Here is a 17,290-nt window from a genome sequence, read left to right on the forward strand (position 1 = left end):
TTTCTTACTTGCAGATAGCAAGGGACAATAGAAGCCCAAGATTCAGGGTGAGCCAGCTTCTAAGGCCCAGAAAAGCTACCAAAGGAGGATGGATTCTTGTCTGTGTGTGCTCCACTTGCATCTCAGCCGAGGGGCTCAGAAAGCAGCCTATCTTGGGTTTTATACCCAGGGGTCACACATTGCTGAGCCAAAGTGCTGAAAGACATTCGGTTTTCTAGAGGAGAGAGACTAGGACAGGGCCAGTCTCTCCCTGTCTTGGGACGTTGCATTCCCAGCACATTCTACAGTCATTCCTAAGAACTATAAGGAAAGGAAGGGGTGGCTGGGTGGGTCTAAGGGCACCTAAGGAACTGTCCTGCAAATACATTTGAGAGGACTGAAATCACACAAAGTATGTACTCTAACCACAAACTAGAAACCAACACCTGAAAAGTCCTCAAATATTTGAAAATTAAACAAGGTCAGTCCTTTTGAGCTATGCATACTTCCAAATGAGTCATGGGTCAAAAATAAATTATAAGGCTCATTAGGAAGTATTTTTATTTGAATCAAAATGAAAACATCAAAATGTATGAGAAATAGCTAAAGCAGTGCTTAGAAAGAAATTCATGGCATTAAATGTTTTTGTTAGAAAAGAAAGTTCTCAAATTTAATAATTTAAGTCTCCACCCTAAAACACTAGAAAAAGAAAACTGAATTAAGCCCAAATCAAGCAAAAGGAAGGTGTGTTAGTCATGAGTTTCTAGAGAAACAGAACAAATAACAGATATATAGACAGATTCACACGTTTATGGAAGCCGACAAGTCTCAAGTCCTGCAGGGTGCATTAGCAAGGTGCAGATCCAGGAAAGCGAAAGGGTGGTGTGGTTCTCAAGGCTGCAGGCTCAAGATCCAGGTAGAACTATTAGGGTTGGCATCTGAGGGCAGGATAAAGCTGACTGTTCAAAGGACATCAGCAGAAAGAATTCCCTCCTACTGAGGGAAGGGTCAGTCCTTTTGATCTATGCAGTTTTTCAACTGATTACATGGGGCCCATCCCATGAAAGAGGACCACTGGCTTTACTCAATCTATGGATATGTGTTAATCTCATCCAAATTCCCTCATAGACACACCTGGAATAACCTTTACCCAAATACCTGCACACCCCATTGATCTGGTCAAGGTGATACATAAAATGAAATACTATAGAAAGAAACAATAAATATAAAAAATAAGTCAAATGGACAACTGAGAAATAATGAAGAAAATAAATAAAACTAAGGATTTATTCTTTGAAAAGTTCAATAAGATTGCTAAGCTTCCAGGTAGATAATCTAGCCAGATCCTGGTAAGAAAAAAAAAGTAAGATATGACCCAGATTGCTAATATATATTTTAAAAAAGAGGGAGCAGGTTGTGATTCAGTGGTAGAGTGTTTGCCCTGCCTGCATGAAGCCCTGGGTTTAGTTCCCAGCACCACACACGCGCGCGCGCACACACACACACACACACACGAACATGGGAACATTTTAATAGATTATATGGACTTAAAAATGATAAAAAGAAATCTTATGAACATTATGCCAATAAATTCAACAACTTAGATAAAATGAATTCCTTGACATAGAATTTCTGCAAGTTCAATCAAGAAGCTGACCTGATCCAGTCTTCTATTTGATGTGTTGAATTCATAGTCACACTCGTTCCCACAAAGAAAACTCCAGTCACAGATGACTTCACAGTTAAGTTCAAACAAATAATTAAGGAAGAATAATCAGGTTTTAAAAAATCCCTCTGGATAATAGAAGGGGAGGGAAACTTTCCCAGTCAACATTATGCTGATACCAAAACCAGACAAAGACATTGCAAGTCACCACTGACAAAAATCCCCCACAAACGTAAACACCTTAACAAACTTTAGCAAAATTTGGCTAACAAATGAATATGGAAATACATTTTAAAAATTATATTAGGATCAATTAAGTTTTATTCCAGGAATGAAAGGTTGGTATAAAGTCGAAACTCAATCACTTTAATTCACCATATTAACGGACTAATGAAAAATCACATTATCAGCCATAGATGTAAGAAAAGCATATGATAAAATTTAATGCCCATTAAATTTTAGGAGACCCTCATTGTTATACAAAATTACGTATAAGAGGTTGTGAGGGGAATGGGAAAAAAAACAAGGAGAGAAATGAATTACAGTAGATGGGGTAGAGAGAGAAGATGGGAGGGGAGGGGAGGGGGGATAGTAGAGGATAGGAAAGGTAGCAGAATACAACAGTTACTAATATGGCATTATGTAAAAATGTGGATGTGTAACCGATGTGATTCTGCAATCTGCATTTGGGGTAAAAATGGGAGTTCATAACCCACTTGAATCTAATGTATGAAATATGATATGTCAAGAGCTTTGTAATGTTTTGAACAACCAATATAAAAAAATTTAATGCCCATATGTTATTAACAAAACAAAAAATTGAAAACACTCATAGCACATTCGAATGGGAGGAAACTTCAACCTACAGAAGGTATCTATAAAAACCTAGAGGTAATATCTTATTAATGGTAAAGATTGAGTAATTTCTTCCTGGGATGGGAACAAGTTCTCTTACCACTTCTATTCAGTATTGTGCTGGATGTGTCCTAGTCAATGAAATAATGTGACTGAGAGAGAGAAAATAGAGATAAAGCAAAACTGTCTTCATTCACAGATAACATGATCATCTATGTGGACAACCCTAATGTATTTTCCCCCAAAGAAGAGGAAAAGAAAAGCTACTAGAACTAATAAATGAAGTTAGCAAGATCACATGCTCAAAATACAAAGATCTATTTTGTTTTTACATGTTACTAATGGAATATGACCTAGATTGGAAGTAGCACTAAAAAGTATAAACTGCATAGGGATAAATTGAACAAAATATGTGGAAGATCTATACAATGAACGGTTTGTCCTGCCGAGAATGAAAGATCTAAATAAATGAAGAGATATAACAAGTCCATGAGCCAGAAGACCTCAGTGGTGTTAAGGTGTGGATTCTCTCTAGACTGACCAACAGACTCAGTGAAATTCTAGTAAATCCCCCTTCCCCCTTTTGCTAAAGCATAAAACGTTTTTTTCAATGATAAAATATGCATAACATAAAATCTATCATTTCACTATTTCAAAGTGTTCACCATGAAGTACATTTGCATGGTGTAGCCATCGCCACCATCTATTTCAGAACCTTTTCAGTATCTCAAAAGGAAACTGAATCTATTAAACACCAGCTCCTCCCTGGCAGCCGTCCTTCTTTCTGTCTCTATGAATTTGACCATTCTTGGTACGGCATGTAAGTGAAATGACAGTCTCTGTCCTTCTGTAACTGGCTTATTGTACCATGTGTCAGAATTTCCCTTCTTTTTAAGGCTGAGTAGTGTTCAGATGTGTGTTGATATCACATTTGATTTACCTGTGCCTCTGTGTGTGGAAGTGAGTCCATGTCGATTCCAGCCCCTGCTTTCAGTTCTTTGGGGTACATATCCAGAAGTGAGATTGCTGTAATTCCAATTACAATAATTCTAATTTTTGAGGAGTCCCCATCCTGTTTTCCATGTAAAGTAGAAGGAGCTTGAAGATGTTATGCTAAGTTAAATAAACCAGACACGAGGGCACAAATATAATTCCATTTACACGAGGTATTTGTTTCCCTCTGTGTGAATTTAACTACTCTTGAGTACCTCATGTAAAAGGAATCGTACAATAGTTTTCATTTTGTGCCTGGCTTATTTCACTCAGCATAACACCTTCAAGCTTTATCTACATTGTAGCAAGACAGCTTTTTAAATTTTTATAGAACTTAAAAAAAATTATATGGAAATGCACTGGACCCAAAAGAGTCCAAATAGGTCTTCCTTCCTCCCCAGAACAGAGTTGGAAAATGTACACTACCCAATTTAAATATTTATTATAAAGTGACATATAAAGAGAGAGTAGTGTTGGCATAAGGACAGAAAAACAGCTGAGTGAAACAGAAGTCAAAATAGACACACAAATGATCTATTGATTTGGGATGAAGTTGAATTACAAAGTGATTCAATGAGGTGCTGAAATAATAAAACATCCATATGGAATATTGTCACGACCCCTTGCCCGCAAGGAAGACACAACTCAGGAATCTTCTTTCAGCAGTTTATTCAGGCCTTTACTTATGTGTCTCTGGAAGCTTCTTTTTCTCTCTACTACTACTACTACTCCTCCTCCTACTGCCACTACTCCTACTACTACTCCTACGTGCCCCAGCCTTAATAAAGCAGATAAAGCCCCAATGCACAACTGCCACGTGGATCTTTCTCATAGGGTGTTTTACAGCTACGTGCCAACTCTCCCAAAATAAGGAGTTGTTTATCACAGGCCACGGCGCTTATCAGCGCCATCTTGTAATGGCGGCCACAGTTCACAGAAACGGCTCACCACAGTTCCCCCTTTTTTGTTTTACTAAGACAATACAGGCGAGAGTAGAGGTCCTATCCCACTGTGCAGAAGTGGCTGCATATGGTCCAGCCCTAAGGAGGCGCCTTCCCCAGATCCGGCTCCATATCAGCCGACGCCTTTTTTCGTGGGGCGGGGCGTGGACGTCAAACCCGCATGCAATAGGACATGCTCTCCTTGAGGTCCACTTCAAGGATCACTCAAGTGCAGTGCCTTGCCTCGTATCCTGTATCGTGACGATGGTGGACGAAGGGGGACAGCTGAGGCTGTCTTCGTAGTGCAGACAAAATTAAGTTGGCAACACCCTAAGAGAAAGGCACGGACAACAGAGAGGGGGAGAAATTTGGTTGTGACATCTGCCATTGTTAGATAAAGGTCAAGACGTTCCCGTGGAGCACATATGTCATGGCCTTGTGAGCTGGCCACCTTGACATGCAGAACAAGGAATTGGGGGCTGGGCCCTGGGGGCCAGGGAAGGCTTGCTACCAGCAAGTTAACCTCTCTTGCTGTTGCAAGTCAAGGGGAATCAAGTAGCCCCTGTCTTAGGTCGTCCACCACCCTTGCATTGCTTACCCGTCTCTGGGGAGGCCCCATTCCCCTGTCTTAGGTTGCAGTGCAAGCGTGGAAGTTGCCCGTCACTGGGTACTACAAGATCAGCTCAGCGTGTTGTGGCCAACAGGACATTGTCATGGTAACCGCCTCCATAGACAGGACCCATGACCATCATCATCAAATGGCAGGTGTAGTTGAACCGTAAGATTAGCTAGCAAAGATCCTAGTGCAGAAAGGCAGGGAGGAGAGGTATGCACAGAGGAAAGATATGGTAGAAGTTCCAGCATTAGAAGAGTGACAAAAGAAGGACATGTCGATCCCAGTGCAATGTTATAATAACTTGGGGTGCAACCACCATGTCAAAGGTTTACTGTTTAAGATGCGCAAGCCAGACTTGTGGCGAGTTGCCATTTTCTAAAGCAGCAAGAGCTTGTATGATCATAGCCTTATCCCGAGCATAGCGGGCCTTGAGACGACAGAGAAGCCACAAACAAAGAATCACACCAAAGCAACACATAGTGCCAAAAATGTCTACTCCCACCCACTCCTTAAAAAAGGAAAAGGCAGAAGATATCCAAGATATCCAAGTGGTGAATTGACTCAAGGTCACTGGATCGACACGGGTGTTGTTTAAGGCAGCTATCTGAGTTAGTTGAGACTGGATCATCTCTTCCGCTGTCATGGACCAATTTCCGGCCAAATAAGCACCGATGATGCAGGAAGCATTCCTGGAATTATTAAATCTGACAGAGGTTATGCACAAATGTTCCCGTTGGTCAACGCAACCCAAAAGCACCAGATCAGACAATTCTTCTACCTGAGCCTGAAGTAAATCTATTCTTTGGTTGGCAGCTAAAATCCCTGACAAAATATGTTGATTAATTTTACTTTGAGATTCAAGTATGTTGGAAGTTTGTTGAATAACCTGATTATTAGTGGCAGCAGTTTGGACCTGATTAAGAGCCTGTTTGCATTCAGCAAGCTGCTCCTTAATCTTCACTTTATCAGTTAAAAGAGCATCCTTTACCAATCTCCATAGAGAGAAAGTAGCAATCGGGACTCTATCTGGACCCTGGTCCCTCAACAACTTTTGGAGATCCTGCTTTACCAAATCCCAATCACTGTTATTAAGAAAGCCTCCTGTCAGAAACCAAGGACAAGCCTGGGCTATAGCTTCAACGAATTCAGTTGCTGTCTTGGTTTTTATTCCTGTTCCTAGTTTGCTTAACAGTTCTTTAACTTCGTTGGCCAGACGAAGTTTCACTGTTGAGTGACCCATGGTACGTACCCTGTCTCTTTAAATTATCTTTGATCCAATCCTCCCCCTTCTCCCTTAGAAGGTGAGCCTCGTCTGCTTACCTCTGCTTTCCGAATCTCGGTAAGGACCTCCAGATGCCAAGTCCGGCTAACGGAAACCGAGTCTGGCGAGAGACGTTGAGGTTAAAACATAAAAAAAAATCACAGGACACCAAGGTTCTTCATCCAGGAGGAGGCATGTGTGTGTGCCCTTTTTTTTTTTTTTTTTTTAAATTTCTTTTTATACTTTGGAACAATTTTTGAAAACCTTAGAATCTATAAACAAATTATTATATTTTGATAAGAAATATCAATGAAAATAAAGTTAAAACCTTTAGATATTTTGGAGAAATAATTATAATAATTTATCATTTTATGAGTTTGAACAATAACCTTGAGAAGTAGAAATTACTTGATTGTATTTTTACTTAAAAGCAAATTTATAGTAAACACATTTATCTCAAATATCTGTAACTGAAAAGGCAGAGGATCTGATAAATGTAAATATAAAACATAAATTATGGGTTTTCTGTTGAAGAAAACAATTAGGCAAATATATATTAACTAATCAATTAGGCATGTGCTAATTAATTTATAGATTAACAAATATAGGTTATCTAAATATCTAAAAAAATATATATATTAAGAATAAGAACATGACTTATAGTTGTATTAACTTTATGTAACCACGTGGTCTTAAAATATTTGGATCCATTTTAATTTATTTTTAACTAGGAGTGCACTCTTCTATGTGACGTCACTTGATGTAACTGAAATAAGATCCTTGAGTATACATTTTTATTTTTATAGTTAGCAATGAGAATAAGGATTTTTTGGTCATCACAGGAACTTTGCCGGCTTGTTCCTGTGGCGAGCAAATGCATCCTCATAACCTTCAAAATTAAAAGTAAAATATAAAGAAGCATATTTGATATCTCTCATCAATAGAACATTATTTAGTAACACAACTATAGAGAAAAAGTCAGGTTATTTAACTTAGAACTAGCTTAAATTTAGGACTGTAACATAGAAACCTGTGGAATTAAATTTTGTCTGAAAAAGATATCTTTCATTAGCATTTACAGGTAGGCATTTTTTTGTAAAAAAAATACAGGCTCTGAGCAGCTCCGGTAGAAACCTGAAACACAGCAGTACAGGTTAGTGGCTGGAAAGCGGGACTAGAAGTTCTGTCTGAGTGACTGTGGAAGAACCAATCAGAAGCCCGAAAAGGTGTGGGAGGTGGGACCAGGAAGCTACTCTTCCGGCCAGGCACCCCATGGTTACCATGGTGATGCAAACAACATGGAGTCCGCTGCCCATTTTCGGGGCAAAAGTTCTCCAAGTTTTCCTAACCAATTGCATTTTGTTTGATTTGTCTGCATTTTTTCGCGCCTGGCCAAGATCTTACTGCGGTAGCAGCCTGTTCTGTCTCTGTGACCTGCGGTTGCAGCTCATGTACATCCTGCACCTCCTGGCGTTCCCCTGGGGAGTCTACAGATAGAAAGGGGTTGGTCCGTGGGAGGTGACAAAGTCACCCACTCCCTGGGGCCACCATTCCGTCCCTGGATTGCCCAGTAGAACTTGGGGCGGGCCCCTGTTCCTGTTTTGAGGGCAGCGGCCAGAACCTGTCCAGTAATATGAGCTCCATCAATATCCTTACAAGCTCGAATCATGTCATCAACACTCTTTGCTCTGGTAGATTTAATAGCATTTTGGCAATAGGGGTTTACATTTTTAAGAGCCAATTGCTTAATGACCAGCATGGCTTGTTCCAAGTTAGGGAATATTTTTCCCTGCCACCTGCATCAATCAGGCAATGAAGTCAGAATAAGGCTCAGAGGGTCCTTGAGCAATTTTTGAAACTTTTGTTTTAGCATTTGAAATAGGTAGAGCCTTCCAAGCCTAAATGGCTGCTGTAGCTATCTGAGCATAGACCCCAGGATTATAATTAATTTGTTTATTTATGATAGCATATTGTCCCAAGCCTGTTAACATTTCAAGGTTACGCCGTGGGAAGCCGGGATCCTGATTGACTCGGGCTAGCTCGCAACACCTCTCTTGATTTTCACTTTTCCACAACAAAAAATCCCCTCCGGACAACACAGCCATGCAAAGCTGTTGCCAGTCACTAGGTGTCAGCTGATTGGCAGAGAAAGACTCGAGGAGAGTCAATGTAAAGGGGGCATGGGGTCTGTAATTAGTAACTGCCTCCTTTAGTTGCTTAATATCCTTAAAGGCTAGAGGAACATGCACTCTGGCCGGCTGTCCATCAGCATCCAAGTTTTCAATTACTGGGAAGTTTGGGCCTTCTTAGGCTGCCACTGAACACCCCCCAGCCTTCTGGGGTTGTCCTTGTCCCAATCGGGGTTATAAGGAGGGAGCGCAACAGCGATCGGGGCCGTAGGTGCTTTAAATCTTGACTTCCTTAATCGACCCTCCAGTTCCTCCTCCTGGCAGCTGTTACCATGGAGCCCAATTAGTAACTCCCTTATCTTAGAAATGTAGTCAGCACTGTGAAGCCCAGCTCAAGGCCAGAGGCCTTGTTTACATATTTTTGTGAAAAACTAATAAGGGAGTGTCCAGCTCCTGGAGTGCTGATTTTTTCAGACAGTGGCCAAGTAAAACAGGGCAACATGAAAATAGGAAATTTTATCTATATTGAACTTTTTTGTAGAGATTTTTTTTGCTAAGAGTCCTAAAATCAGCCATGGTGAATATTCTGGAGAAGGTCAATTAAGACTTTGGGCTTGAGGAGTTAACACCCATAATGTTTTCAAAACTATGAAGAAAGTGAAAGTACAAAGCCCCGCTCTCTCTTTATCTACAGAGGAGCGTCCTGTTTAATTATTTTTCCGATCTCTCTTCATTTACCGAGGAGCGTTTTATATTATTATTTTTTCCCCGCTCTCTCTTTATCTACAGAGGAGCGTCCCGATTTCATTTGCGAATTCCCACTTACCCGGGAATTTATTATTTTTTCCCCGCTCTCTCTTTATCTACCGAGGAGCACCTATTTTATTATTTTTTCCCCCGCTCTCTCTTTATCTACAGAGGAGCTGCCCCGCTTTAATCGCGGATCCCACTCACCTGGGACTTATTCCCGCTCTCTCTTTATTTACAGAGGAGCACCCCGCTTTCATTTGCGGATTCCCACTTACCTGGGAATTTACCGGTGCACCACCCTGACTGCTGAAAGTTCTGGTTCCCGGGTCTCGGCACCACTTGTCGCGACCCCTTGCCCGCAAGGAAGATGCAACTCAGGAATCTTCTTTCAGCAGTTTATTCAGGCCTTTACTTATGTGTCTCTGGAAGCTTCTTTTTCTCTCTACTACTACTACTACTACTACTACTCCTACTGCCACTACTCCTACTACTACTCCTATGTGCCCCAGCCTTAATAAAGCAGATAAAGCCCCAATGCACAACTGCCACGTGGATCTTTCTCATAGGGTGTTTTACAGCTACGTGCCAACTCTCCCAAAATAAGGAGTTGTTTATCACAGGCCACGGCGCTTATCAGCGCCATCTTGTAATGGCGGCCACAGTACACAGAAACGGCTCACCACAGAATATTACTATGAATCTTGAATTTTTACCTCATGCAAATAGGTAAAAATTAACTTGAATCAGAAACTTATACATAAGCTCTAAAACAAAAAATTTCCCAAGAAAACAGCAGAAATTATTTGAGACCTTGAGTTAGGCAAAGATTTTATAAAGAGCAAACCATAAAAGAGATTATTGAGTAGTTGGATTTCAGAGATGGGGGTGTATGTACCTCAGAGGTAGAGTTCTTGCTTAGCATGTGCCAGGCCTATTGAACGGAAAAAAGATAAGTTGGATTTCATCAAAATAAAAAAAATTTGCTTTTCTGAAGACTTTATTAAGAAAACTGAAAGGCAAGCCTCTGAATGGGAGAAAGCACTCACAAAACTGTAGCAAAAGGATTCATATGTTAAGACACTTACAAACATCCTTCCAAATGGACAAAATTTTTTGAGCAGAAATTTTACAAAATTAGATATACAAATGGTAAATGAGCACATGAAAAGATGCTAAGCATCATCAGTTAGTAAAATACAAATTAAAACCACAAATACCACCATACACCATCAAAGAGGCAAAATTAGAAAGACTCATGATACTAAGTATAGGAGAGAATGTGGACCAACTGGAGCTCTCAGATATTTCTGATAGCACTGTAGACAGGTATCATCATTTTAGAAAACTGGTAGGTTTTTAAAAAACTTTTGGTTATTTTTATTAGCCCATGGTTATTTTAACTATATTTTAAAAATGATTAAAATTTTTCTTATTGATGTATAATAATTGTACATGTTTATGGACTACACTGTAATATTGCAATACATACATAAAGTTATACTATGCTTACCATGGGACCTAGACCAATCCCAGGTTACCAAAGATAGAAAACATAAGTTTGCACTAAGATTTGTCCACAAATATTCTTAGCAACTTTACTCAGAGTAGCCTCAAACTGGAAACAAGTCGAGTGTCCGTCGGCAGGTGAACTGATAGACACGTAGCTGTTTCCTCATTCAGCAGAATACTTTCCAGAAGGAATTGCTGTATCCATGCAGCAACATGGATGAATCTCAAAGGCATGCTAAGTGAAGGGACACTCACATAGAAGAGTAGATACTATGTGATGTCACTTAATTAAAATTCTAGAAAAAGCAGCATTATGGTAACAAAAAGCAGATGAATGGCTGCCAGGCCATGTGGAGGTGGGGGGAGCGATGGGCGGTGGGAAGGACTGCAGAGAGGCACAAAAGAGCTATTTAGGGACATTGGGGAATGTTCCAAATCATCATTGTCCTATTGGTTACAATACTGGATACTGGACACATTTATTGAAACTTATCAAAGTGTACACTTAAAATTAGGGGATTCAATTGTATACAAATTATATCCCAGTAATTATAAAAGAAGATGAAGTCGCAAGGCTTCCCCTGCCAGGAATTCCCAGTCTGCCATTGGAGTCCTGCCAGGCTTCTGTGAAATTTAAGACAGGAAGGATTGGGAGTCAGGTGTGGTTTGGTTCAACAAGTCACACCCAGGGCAGGTGACTACCCCAGGCTCAGTGGCTGTAAGCAGGAGTCCTAGTCTGCAAAGGCAAGCCCAGCTTTCTCCAGGGAAGGAATTAAAAACTCTGGCTTTCCTCTGATCCATTGTAGGGGAGTCTCTAGATCCCCTCCACCCATCCCAGTTCTTAGTCGGATCTTCAACTGGACCTAAGAACCTAATTGACACAAGGCAGATGGACGGGGGAAGAGCATACAGCTTCCATTAGTTTTACATGAGCACGGGATCCTCCTAAGAGTGAAAGGAAATGACCAGTGCAGAAAACATTTTTTAAAAATACTTCCAGGCAAAGGATGATACGTCTTAGGAAGAATGACAAGACAGAGGGTCTGGGTGAGGGGCAGTAAATTCCAGGGAAGACGCTAGGAGATAGGCTGGAGAGTGTGAAGCCAGGCGAAACAAGACTTATGCTGGTGAGTTTATTTATGTATGTCATTGCAGCGTCCGCCCCTGGCAGGAGGGTTATCTTGTGGTGTTGGTGCAGGCAAGCAGGTCTCTTGCAGGAGTTTTCATGGCTTGCTGTGGTACCCCTGGGCAGTTCAGGTGGCCCTTTCTGCAATTACTGCTGATACTACCCCCCAAAGCAGAGAGAACAGAACTTGAGGCAGCGAGAGGAAAGGCATAGAGTGTGAGACTGTGGGTCAGTGCTGGGGAGGAAGGGGGAAGGGGACCCAGCAGATACACATTTGAAGAACAGTGACTCCATCTCCCCTTCCCAGCCCGGTCCACAAGTTTAAAGAATTCATTTGATTTATTTAGAGAAAAAGTAGAATTCGGCCAGAGGGAGAAGCTTAATTACAATATAATAATGAAAAAGACCGAAGCCATTCCTAATAAGGCACAGGGGTTCTGGGCTGGGATGACCTTCAGAATTGTCCCCAGCTGGGGCAAGCAGGGAGCAGGACTTTAAACTCCTACATCTACCTTTCAAAGTAGGCAAGCAAGCTCCCTTCTCCCTCCAATACCTCTGAAGGTTTGCAACTTTGGGTGGAGTCTCCCTTTGACCAAGTTCAAGTTGGGGGAATGTCTCAGGTGGAAGTGATCGACAGCCATCACTCCGCAGCTGAGGAAGAAGATCTGAGTGCGGCACTAGAGCAACCCTCCAACAGAGACCTCACCCCTCTTCAGTGGGTAGGTACTGTCCTTGTGAATCCCCACTAGACAGATGAGACCATTGAGGCTTAGAGAGATAAGCAGCTCACAGATCTCAAAGCCAGTTGTGGAGAATACAAATCCAGTCCTGACAGCAAGACCCAGCTCCTGTCCTCAGAGCCTCAGGGCCATCGCACGACTCCATGGGACCCGGGTGCTGCTGCTCTTTAGAGTCTGATATTATGTTCTTCCTTAGGTAAGAAAGAAAGAGGCCATAGTAATGTTACCAGTAGCCAAAACAGGGAGCCTGCCTGGATCCAGGTTGGCTGGACTCTAACGCCTGCCTGCTTGGGAAAGGAGCAAACGATTGAAAAAGGAAGAATGAATTTTATTCGTTTGATCCAGTTTGCTTATTTCTGTGGTGGGCAGGTAGGCAAGTCTGGCAGCTGGGGTCCGGGCAGGATCCTTGGCTTCGCTGCCACTCAGTGAAACTTTCTCTAGCCGAATGAGAAAACAAGGAAGAATATGTTTTTACCAAAAAACACAGAGCGCGTAGCAAGGACTTCAACTTCTGTGGTGTGGTGTAGCTTCGGGGAGGCGAATTATTTTGCTGCTTTAAAAAGTTTAGAGATTCGTACTTAATCTATACTTGTACTTTATAATTTGCTCAAATATCCAGGGAAGTTGGTAGAGAAGATACACTTAGCTTCCATTTCAGAAGTGAGAACATTGAGATCTGGGGACCAGGGCACAGATGTGTCCCCTCTTGAGACTTTGCTTCCATAACCCATATCCCAGGAGGCTCTGCAGCAAAAATTCAGGACTGACCCTGCTGCTGTCCCCCTTAACTTGGAGGTAAGCAGGGAGACACTGGTTAGATGAAGGAATCCCTCTGTCTCCTTGCTCTCTTGAAGAATCAAACATTATGAATCTTTTTGGGGAGCTGGGGGTTGAACTCAGGTGCACTCAACCACTGAGCCACATCCCCAGCCCTATTTTGTATTTTATTTAGAGACAGGGTCTCACTGAGTTGCTTAGCGTCTTGCTTTTACTGAGGCTGGCTTTGAACTTGCCATCCTCCTGCCTCAGCCTCCGTAGCTGCTGGGATTACAGGCATGCACCACCGCGCCAGGCTCATTATGAGTCTTAACATTGCTCTTGGGAAGTCAGAGGTAAAACCTTTCATAAAATCTCTCAAATGTCTAGGGCTTCAATAACCAAAAAGGAGCACTCTATCTGCAGAAGGAAAACAACCTTAATGAATCGGCAGAGAGCTGCAAAAGGCTGTGTCAGTTGAAGAGAAGCTTCTTTTGCTTGCTCATGTAGGAATTTCACTTTCTCAGCTACTTTGCAGGCCAGCAACTTCAAAAGCCCATCTGTGTTATTGCTGGATTGATAACAGTGGGAGACATTCCTGTTTGAGGACAAAAGCCACCCAGGAGAAAAGAAAGAGGTTAGCCTTCCCCTTCATTCAATTCTTTCCTAAGCTAACAAGGAAAACATTTTTTTCCCATGGGTTTTTTGTTTTGTTTTTTTGGTTTGGTTTGGTTTGTTTTCCCCTCAAGCTGGAAACTTATTGTGGGCTTCCTAGGGGACTGGCCTTGTGCTAGTTTCTTTATATAAGCTCTGCAGGGTGGGTGGGGTCGATTGGCACTCATTCTGTAACAGAGCCCCTTTGAAATTAAGAGCCCTAAAATGTTTTTCTTCCCAACTTCCTGGATATTATTTTCTCCATCTTGATGGAAGGGGAAAACTTTCTCCCAAAGCCCAGGCTATTCCAACAAAGGCTGAAAAACAGGAATTGTGATATATTCTCTAGTTAGCCCGGCCTAGCTAAATCCCTGAATGTATATTTCCTGGCTTCTGTTTCTATAATTTGTAACCTCTTCTTCTTATTTTTCTTTTTTCTTTTTTTTTTTTTCCTTTTGAAACCAGGTTGGAACCCTGGGGCACTCAACCACAGCCACATCCCTAGTCCTGTTTTGTATTTTATTTAGAGATAGGGTCTGCCTCAGTTGCTTAGAACCATGCTAAGTTGCTGAAGCTGGCTTTGAACTTGAGATCCTCCTGCCTCAGCCTCCTGAGCTGCTGGGATTACAGGTGTGTGCTACCAGTGGAGACAGTTTAACTGCTTCTCCTCAGTTTGAGTCAAATCTACAAGTAAATTCATTTTTTCCTTTTTACCTTCTTTGCTTATTTGTTATCTGTCAGCCAGGATCCAGGTAACAGGTTCTACCTTCCCAGCTTGCTTTTATGAACCACAGCATTTTGGGGGGTCCATTGCAGCAAGTTATTGGGGGCATACCCTTGAAGAGGATATTGGAACTCTGGCCCCTTCCTGTTTCTCTCATTTTGCTTCCCAGCCACCATGGGGTGAACAGATGTCCTCTGTCATGTGCTACCTTGATGCACTGTGTTGCCACATGCCCAAAGCAAAGTGTCCAAGCAAGCATGGGTTGAGACCATGAGCCAAAATAAGCCTTTTCTCTTATTAAGTTGATTTTTTTCAGGTGTTTTGTTACAGTAACAGGAAACTGACTAACACATATGCCCTTTGAATAAAGGAATCATAATAATACCACCATTACAGGACAACTATTGTATATCAAGCACTTTATGTGTTATTTCTATTCATCATAACAGCACTGCATTGCACATATTATCTTGTTTTCTTGTCCCTTGGGATTTTTAATCTTACTGAACTCTGTCTCTCAGACTTGAATAGCTCTTTGTCATCTGTCAACTTTGTCAAAGCCTCCCTGACCATGTCACCACATCTCCTTCCCTCCACCCTGCAGACCTGCCTGCTCCTGGCTTCTGTCTTTCTCGTTCCCTTGGTGGTCTTGCTTTGGAACTAGACGTTTCCTCTGCTCCTGGCTCTTTCATGCCACAGTACTCTGGGCCCCTTTGCTCCCGTGCACGGCTGCTGCTGGCCTTCCCTCTCACCCTGCTGCCCACTGTGTGTACCCCCCCTCTTTATCCCTTCTCCAGTGCAGGGTCCGTGGCTGCTCCAGGGTTTGCTGATACAAATATCTTTGCCTTGAACTCTCTCCTGTGTGGCTTCTGAACATGTGTGAGCGGTTCTCTGGCCCATAGACCTCTGGAATCATGAGGTCTATGTGACAGTTTCTGACTCTGCCAACAAAGTCAGATGCACCCTCCTCCCTTCCCTGAAAGCCCCTGGGGACCTGAATCCTGCCCTGCTTTGTCTGTGGCCTGGACTGGAAGTCTGTCTGTGCTCAGGGCCCTGGGGGGAGGGGGAGGAGAGGGAGGAAGGGAAAAGGGTGGGTTGACTCCCAACTCTTGGTCTTGGGGAGGTCAAGCCAGGATTTGCTGCTCTGCAGAGTATGGCTGTGACAGGGGACCTGATGGAGACCTTGGCTGTGGCAGGGAGACCTCATGGAACCCCCTGAGGGGCCACTGCTGGGCTGTGGAACCTGGAATCCAGGTGGAGCCTAGGGATCCAGGAACCTGCCCAAGCCTGGCTGGGTGGCCTCCTGCTGCCCGTGTGGCCTTCTGCTGCCCGTGTGGCCTAGGAGCACGCCATAGTCACAGCCTCTCTGAGACGTCAGGTCCTCTGCCCCTGTCACCCGATGGTCTCCAGGAGGGCTCCCTGGGCTCCACTGGACCCCTGCCCCAGGGAAGCCCTTGATTCCTCAAGGAAGAGCTGCCCCAGGGATCTGTCACTCCCAGGGCTTGGACAGGTCTTGTGGGCAACTCATGATTTGGGAGGTGTCTCCAGCTCTTTGGTGGCCAGTGGAGTCCCCAGTGGTGGTTGCAGCCAGAGGAAGGTTTCAGCACCAGTTCGGGGAGCCCAGTCCTCCTCTTCCCCGGGGCTGTCAGTCTGGCCAAAGCCTCTCTGGCTGCCACTTCCCTGGCTCCTGTCACCTGCGTTCAACCAGGAGGAAGTGAGGTTCCCCTTCTCTGTAGTCCGTGGTCCTGGAATAGACCTGCTAGGCATCCTTCCCCAGTGGCCACGCTGGGCCAACTTCTATGGGGCCTGGAGCCCACCCAAAAGTAGGCAGGACACCACAGGGAGCCCACCAGGCAGGACACCCTCGGGGACCTACCAGCTGCCCCTCCCACACCAGGCTATACTACAGCTTCTGGGGCTGGGCGGATCCGGTCCTTGCCATGTGTGAGCTCATGGCATCCACCTGCCGTGGGCACCGCCCAAGGTACCTGCCATCGGCCTGTCACCATCCTGGCTGTGGCCTTTGGACAGGTTCTGCAGATCTGGTGATAGCAGAAGCTGGTCTGCTGGGGGCTGGGTATACTGACCATTCCATGAGCCGAGTGTGTGTGGGGACCCAGGGACACCCTCCTATCCTCACTCCTCCCTACCATAGCCAGAAGGGTTGGCCCCAGGGACCCGAGGGAGCCTGAGAAACGACTTCACCCTCATTCCGTATCCATGGAGTGGTCGGCCTGTCCCGAGAGCAAGAGAAAGAAATGAGATGGTCAGGGCAGAAGCATCAAGTCCAAGGTCCTGTTTAATGCAGGGCACCCTCTACAGCACCTGGGCAATGGGTGGTCCACTTCTGCTTGAGCAGCAGGGGAGGGAGCAAGACTCCAGGGCTAATGGAAGTCTGCAGACACTCTGTTTTGCACATGGTTCCTCTTTAAGTAGCACAGAGTCCTAGAACCAGGATGGTCAAGGGCTCGGGCATGATATGTGTGTATAATCACACTCACACACACTCACACACACTCACACACACTCACACACACACACACACACACACTTTCATAAAAATCCTACCAATTGACACAAAATTCAGTGCT

This window comes from Urocitellus parryii, chromosome 8 (assembly GCF_045843805.1).
Source record: "Urocitellus parryii isolate mUroPar1 chromosome 8, mUroPar1.hap1, whole genome shotgun sequence".
In the NCBI taxonomy this organism is placed as follows: Eukaryota; Metazoa; Chordata; class Mammalia; order Rodentia; family Sciuridae; genus Urocitellus; species Urocitellus parryii.